The sequence below is a fragment of the Sturnira hondurensis genome, unplaced genomic scaffold (genome assembly GCF_014824575.4).
Source record: "Sturnira hondurensis isolate 20B ecotype Veracruz unplaced genomic scaffold, ASM1482457v3 Scaffold0004136, whole genome shotgun sequence".
NCBI classification, from domain to species: Eukaryota; Metazoa; Chordata; class Mammalia; order Chiroptera; family Phyllostomidae; genus Sturnira; species Sturnira hondurensis.
The window spans coordinates 14,397,595-14,403,747 of record NW_028076767.1 but is presented as its reverse complement, the minus strand read 5'-3'; the positions used below and the strand labels follow the sequence as shown (position 1 = coordinate 14,403,747).

Below are 6,153 nucleotides of genomic sequence, written 5' to 3'. Positions count from 1 at the left end.
GTCAGGGGTTAGTGAGGACACCCACAGCACCCATTCCACATGTTAAGGCATCATGGTTAGACAATCACAGGCAGCAATGGATAAACTGACCAGGGAGGAGTGAAAGCTAGAGGATGACCAGCCCCCACAAGGCTCTGCATCATGCACTGCACCCCTACCCTGCACTTGCAGGGAGAGGCAGAACAACAGAAAAGGCCTAGGGGTACCTGAATGCCCCCCTCCCTTGGGAAAGCCAGGGCCTCTGGTGATTCCGGTTGGCTGAGGATAAGTGGGGGACCCTGGAGGGATCCAGGGTAGGGGGAAGCCAGAGCTGAAGCCTCTACCCCCACAGTCTAGGTGGAAGCAGCAACGGCACTGGGCTTTCCAGCAGGCTGGGGCCTGTAGGGTGGCAGGAGGCAGGCAGGGGGATGATGGCAGCATGGGCAGGGGCCCTGGCAGCACTCTGGTATGGGGGGCACAGGGTGGGTTAGAGTGGGGCACGCACATCTTTCCGTGTGTCAGTCCTGTTAGCCTCCTGGGCCGGGCTCAGCTCTTCCCATCCTTTCTGATGGTGAGGTTCCACTCCCAGCACAGGTGGTCAATTTTGTGGTCTGTGAACTTGTAGCTGCTGCAAGCCAGCATACCGCTGGGCACCTCCTCCATGGGGGTGAGGAACTCGAACTCCTTGGCCCAGGATGGTAGCTTCCTACCAGCTAGTCAGTCTTGTCAACCTTGATGCATTTCTAGTATGTGTTTGATGTACTTCTGGCCAGACACAGTCTCGTGGGTCACCAGGAAAGAGATCTTCATCCACTATTCTACACCCTCCTTCAGCACAAAGAACTGCTTCTTGAAGGCCTACGGGTCACCTGTCAGGTCCAGCTCCAGGGGGCCTGGGACCCTGCTACACACCAGAGTCAGGCAGGTGACACTTATGTTGGAGACATTGATGTTGGCAGACTGGGCCCCACAGCCCAGCCCCTGCTGTTCTTGCCTCCTGGTACTCGCATAGACTCTGGTCATCCTTTATCCAGCTTCTGATCTCCTGGATGCTCTTCTGGGCCTGAGCTTGTAGTTGACCGAGTGCGCGTCCTTCTCATGCTCAGCCGCAGTCTGCGCCAGCACCAGCTGTTCCGCTTCCTGCCACGTCGCCAGCTCCCGTGCAGCCTGGCCCACCTCCAAATGGGTCTGACCAGAGGCTCCTCTGCACTGCGCGCACACGCCCTTCCCGCCCAAAATGACAAACCTGAATTCTCTCATTAGTTTCGTTTCCCGTCTTTTAGATTTTCCAGGTATACGATCTTATCATTTGCACATATAGAGTTACTTTATGCAATTTTTATGCCTTTATTTTTTTAGGGTTTTGGTGGTATTAGGCAGTAAACTAGACAATATGAAGGTGTGGTGGTGATTGCCGCCTCTGCAGTCCCTCGTTCCAGGAGGAACACGTCTAGTGTTTCTCCCACAGGAAATACACTAGGCTTAGGGCTGAGATAAAAGGTGTGTAATGATACAAAGGAAGTTCTCATCAACTCTTGTTTTGAGTGCTTTTAAACAAAGTAGAGTTGACTTTTTGTCAACTTCCTTTTCAATGACTTTGGATGTAAACACAGTCTTTATTAATATGCTAACATATGCGAGTAAATTTTGTGCTGTTGAACTACTACATTCTTACACAAGTGGGGGAAGGAGCCCACTTGATTATGACATGTCATTCTGTGAATGTGCTGTTTATTAATATTTTATTGTCCTTTGGAATTGATATTTATAAATAAAATAGATCATCTTTTTAATCTATTAGATTTTAATCAGTGCTATAATTTCTAAAATAACCTGGAACTTTTCACTTTTCTAAAATCTGGGACAGTTTAAATAGCATGAAAATTATACACTCTTTAAAAATCCCTCTATGATACTAAATAATGGTCCTTTTGGGGGGTGAAGTAGGTATTTGCAACATATAAGCAATTAAATTAATCTGCAATCACATCTTTAGGATTTCCTTTAATTCCAACACAATTTTAGTAGTATCTTACAATGTTTAACCTTGATATTCCTAACTGTGCTTATCTGCTCCAACAGCAACTATGATCACAAGGCAGGAGCCTCAAGAAATAGGAAATGTCAGAATGTCTGGACCCGGGAGTGGGAGGGACAGTCATACCCATTTTGAAGAGAGGGCTGCAGAAGAAGGGCTAGCCTCAGGGGAGGGCCAGGTCCCCCTTAGGGGGGGACCCTTAGGGCCTGAAGGGGTTACGATTCCAAAGGCAGATGAAAAGGGGCTGAGGTAATGGTGGGATTCACCGGGGCTGAGAAAACAGAGAAGGCACAGCACGAGGAAGCTGGAGAAGGCAGGTGGTCTGAGCTGGGATTAAGCACTTGCCTTTTTCCCAGTTATGTTTTGTGCTTGGCCTCCCCCCAGTTCATTACAAACTCTGGTGGTGCTGCGACTGCCCAAGGGCCCCAGTCTGTCTGACCTGTCTCGGGTCCATGTTTGAGAACAGGGGCCTGGTGATGGTGGTGGGGCTGAAAGGCAAGATCTCCTAGGAGCTTTCTGGGCATTCCAGGGTGATGAGCACTGTTGTGCACCGGCCTTCTCACTTTCTTTGTAAGTAACTAATAGCAATGGTGTTTTCTTGTACATAAAATATTTCCTCTTTAGTCATGAACTAACCTATTTGAACTCAGTTTCTAGAGATCTTTGTTATTGTTTTTTTCCATTGAATTCAGAACATGCCCTATTTTGACTTGTGAAGCAGAGCTGCTAGAGTGTTGCAGTTCTGTCGTTATTTGGCAGTGAGGGGGACTCATTTCTTTCAGCTCCCTTTGTTTTGTGAAGCTTGGTGTTCCAAGTTCTCTTGTCCCTAAGGTCCTTGCCTGATGAGTGCTTTGTAACCGCATTCTATCCAACTGACGCAAAGTAATAGAGCTTGCCAATAACATTCAATACCTCAGAAAGACAGATCCTTTAAGAAAAAAGGCTGAATTCAGTGACTCACAAAACTAGATGTTTGGCATACATGGGAGAGAGAAATCTCCAGGATGCCAGTGAAGTGAAAAATGCAAAGAGGTTCAAGCTGCAATAATCCATTCATGAGAGCCATTGTTGGCCCCTTCAAAATTTCTATTCTTTTTAACTTTTCAAACCGCTCTCATTATCTGAAAACATTAAGGTATTTGTTAGAATTTGCCAGTGCCAGGCTGAAAGTCATGCATGAGTTTAGAGTTGAGATCCAGGCATTTCCACTGACAGTGGAGGTTCATTTTCAAAGATACAGATGTGGACTTTTTAAGATGGACAATCAGGAGCCAGCTGACCTTTTCATGGATTTAATTTTGATGTGACTTTCAATCCAAGGTCCCTTTGATTGTTTTGGTTTCTGTCTCTTAAATTAAGGTGCTTTGCAAACAACTGCGTATTCAGAGGCCTCAGGGTGGGTTGATGATATGGTTGTTCCTGCCCTGCCTTTGCACAAAGTTATTCCCCCCACTTTCTACTCCTGTCTAGTTTTCCCTGCTTGCCTTATGATAGCACTAGTTCTAGAAGAAGGTGTTTTGTTTTTTAAAGCCATTGCCGTAGGCATATTAGTTCATGTTCTTCTCTGGGGATCCCCCACATCCGAATGCCAAGCCCAACGTATTCATTTCTTGGCCCTTTATTTTCAGTCCTTACGAAAATTGCATACCTTATCATATCCTGTGCTGAATGAGTACATGTTGAAATTTGTTTTCTCCCATGATGTTTACAAAATATGAACCTGTGCTGACTTATGAAATGGGAAACAAATTGAAAATTTAGGATATCTTTCTTTCTCCTTTAATGCAAGTATGGCTAGACTTTTGTGTTCGATCCACATTGACTAGCTGACATTAAGACAAATGTTTTCTGTAATTAGTTCTCTTTATTTGCTATTTTTAAAAAGAGGAATAGACTTTGAAAAATTGGAGATAAATAGTAAATACTAACCACAAAAGGATTTCAGCATGAGGAATGACAAATGTTTGAGAGATTCCAAGACAAATAAAGTATTAATCCCATGGATTAGTAACTTTTAATTTTATTTATTTTTTTAATATATTTTATTGATTATACCATTATAGTTGTTCTACTCCCCCCTTCATTCCCCTCCACCCGCACACTCCCTCCTCCACCATTCTCCCCCTCTTAGTTTATAACCACGTGTCTCAAGTTCTTTAGATTCTATATTTCCCCCACTATTCTCGCCCTCCCCCCTATCCATTTTCTGCCTACCATCTATGCTATTTTCTGTGCCTTCTCCCCCCTTCTCCTCCTCCCACCCCCCTGTTTCTAACCCTCCATGTGTTCTTCATTTCTATGGTTCCACTCCTGATCTAGCTGTCCTCTTGGTTTGCTTTTGTTTTAGGTGTGGTTGTTAATAACTGTGTGTTTGCTGTCCTTTCACTGTTCATATTTTTCATCTTCTTTTTCTTATATAAGTCCCTTTAGCATTTCATATAATAAGGGCTTGGTGATGATGAACTCCTTGAACTTGACCTTATCTGAGAAGCACTTTATCTGTCCTTCCATTCTAAATGAAAGTTTTGCTGGATAAAGCAATCTTGGCTGTAGGTCTTTGGATTTCATGACTTGGAATACTTCTTTCCAGCCCCTTCTTGCCTGTAAGGTCTCTTTTGAGAAATCCGCTGACAGTCTGATGGGTACTCCTTTGTAGGTGACTGTCCCCTTATCCCTTGCTGCTTCTAGGATTCTCTCCTTCATTTTAGTCTTGGCTAATGTAATTATGATGTGCCTTGGTGTGTTCCTTCTTGGGTCCAACTTCTTTGGCACTCTCTGAGCTTCCTGGATTTCCTGGAAGTCTATTTCCTTTGCCAGACTGGGGAAGTTCTCCTTTATTATTTGTTCAAATACGTTTTCCACTCGTGGCTGTTTCTTTCCCCCTTCTGGTACCCCTATAATCCGGATGTTGGAACGTTTAAAGATGTCCTGGAGGTTCCTAAGCCTCTCCTCATTTTTTTGAATTCTCATTTCTTCATTCCTTTCTGGTGGGATGTTTTGTTCTTCCTTCTGGTCCATTCCATTGATTTGAGTCCCAGTTTCCTTTCCATCACTATTGGTTTCCTGTGCATCTCCCTTCATTTCAATTAGTTTAGCCTTCATATGTTCCTCTAATTTGTGACTATGTTCCTCTAATTTGTGACTATAATCTACCAGTTCTGTGAGCATCCTGATAAATAGTGTCTTGAATTGTGCTTCTGAGAGGCTGGCAATTTCTCGGTTGCTTAGATTTATTGGCTCTGGGACTTTGAGTTCTTCTTGCGCCATCTTTTGGGCTGTTCGTGCCTGTTCTGTAGCAGGATTGGAGCCCTAGAGTGTTCACTAGAGTAGGGCAACTCAGTGGCTGGGTTGTGACACTGTATGTGGGGGCGGGGTCAAAGAGGGACAATGGCTTCCCTCTGCCACCTGCCGCCGTGGCCCCCACCCGCACCGCAGCCACCACCGTCACCAGGCCCATGCGTTTCGTTCCACTCCACTCGAGTGTGCCACCGCCGTCAGCCCTTCACCACTGGGTTCGCCCCCTGGGGCCTGCGTGGTCCATCTCACTGTGCACGAATGTGCGACCGCGAGTAACTTTTAATTTTAAATATAACAGTAAAATTATCCTAATAATGCCACATGTCCATTTGCATTACAATAAAAGTCCAGTCACACTTGCTTTAAGTCAGAAAGAAATATATCATTGTCCACATGGTTTATTTAAATGAAACCATGGTTCCATTTAGTTAAATTCTGTAATATGGTCAATAATTATTTAAAAAGTCAATTCTATTTACTGCTACATAAAATAAGAATTATGATATGGAACAGTAATTGCATAGTATTTTTATACTATATAAAAATGAGGATAGACATTTACTATAAAATATATGAAAGACTAAAAGGAAATGCATCAAAATATTAAAAGGTTTTATTTTTGAAAGACATAATAACATTTTTTATTCTGCTTAATCTTAAAAGAACTCATAGAATTAATTTAACTTCTAGTCTTAAGTGAAACTAAGTTAATAAAATACTGACCCATTTTATGCTTCCATGTAACTTTTAGTTGGTCTTAGATGATTCATTAGAAAATCCTTGATTTATAGATGAGCAGAGACTTAAGAGACTAAAATTTTTAAAGATACTTAAAAATA

The 6,153-nt window shown here is 43.4% G+C and overlaps 1 pseudogene; it reads right to left on the bottom strand.

The window, feature by feature from the left end:
- Positions 1-525: 525 nt before the first annotated feature.
- On the bottom strand, positions 526-1,239 carry LOC118985895 (rho GDP-dissociation inhibitor 1-like; annotated as a pseudogene).
- Positions 1,240-6,153: the final 4,914 nt, after the last annotated feature.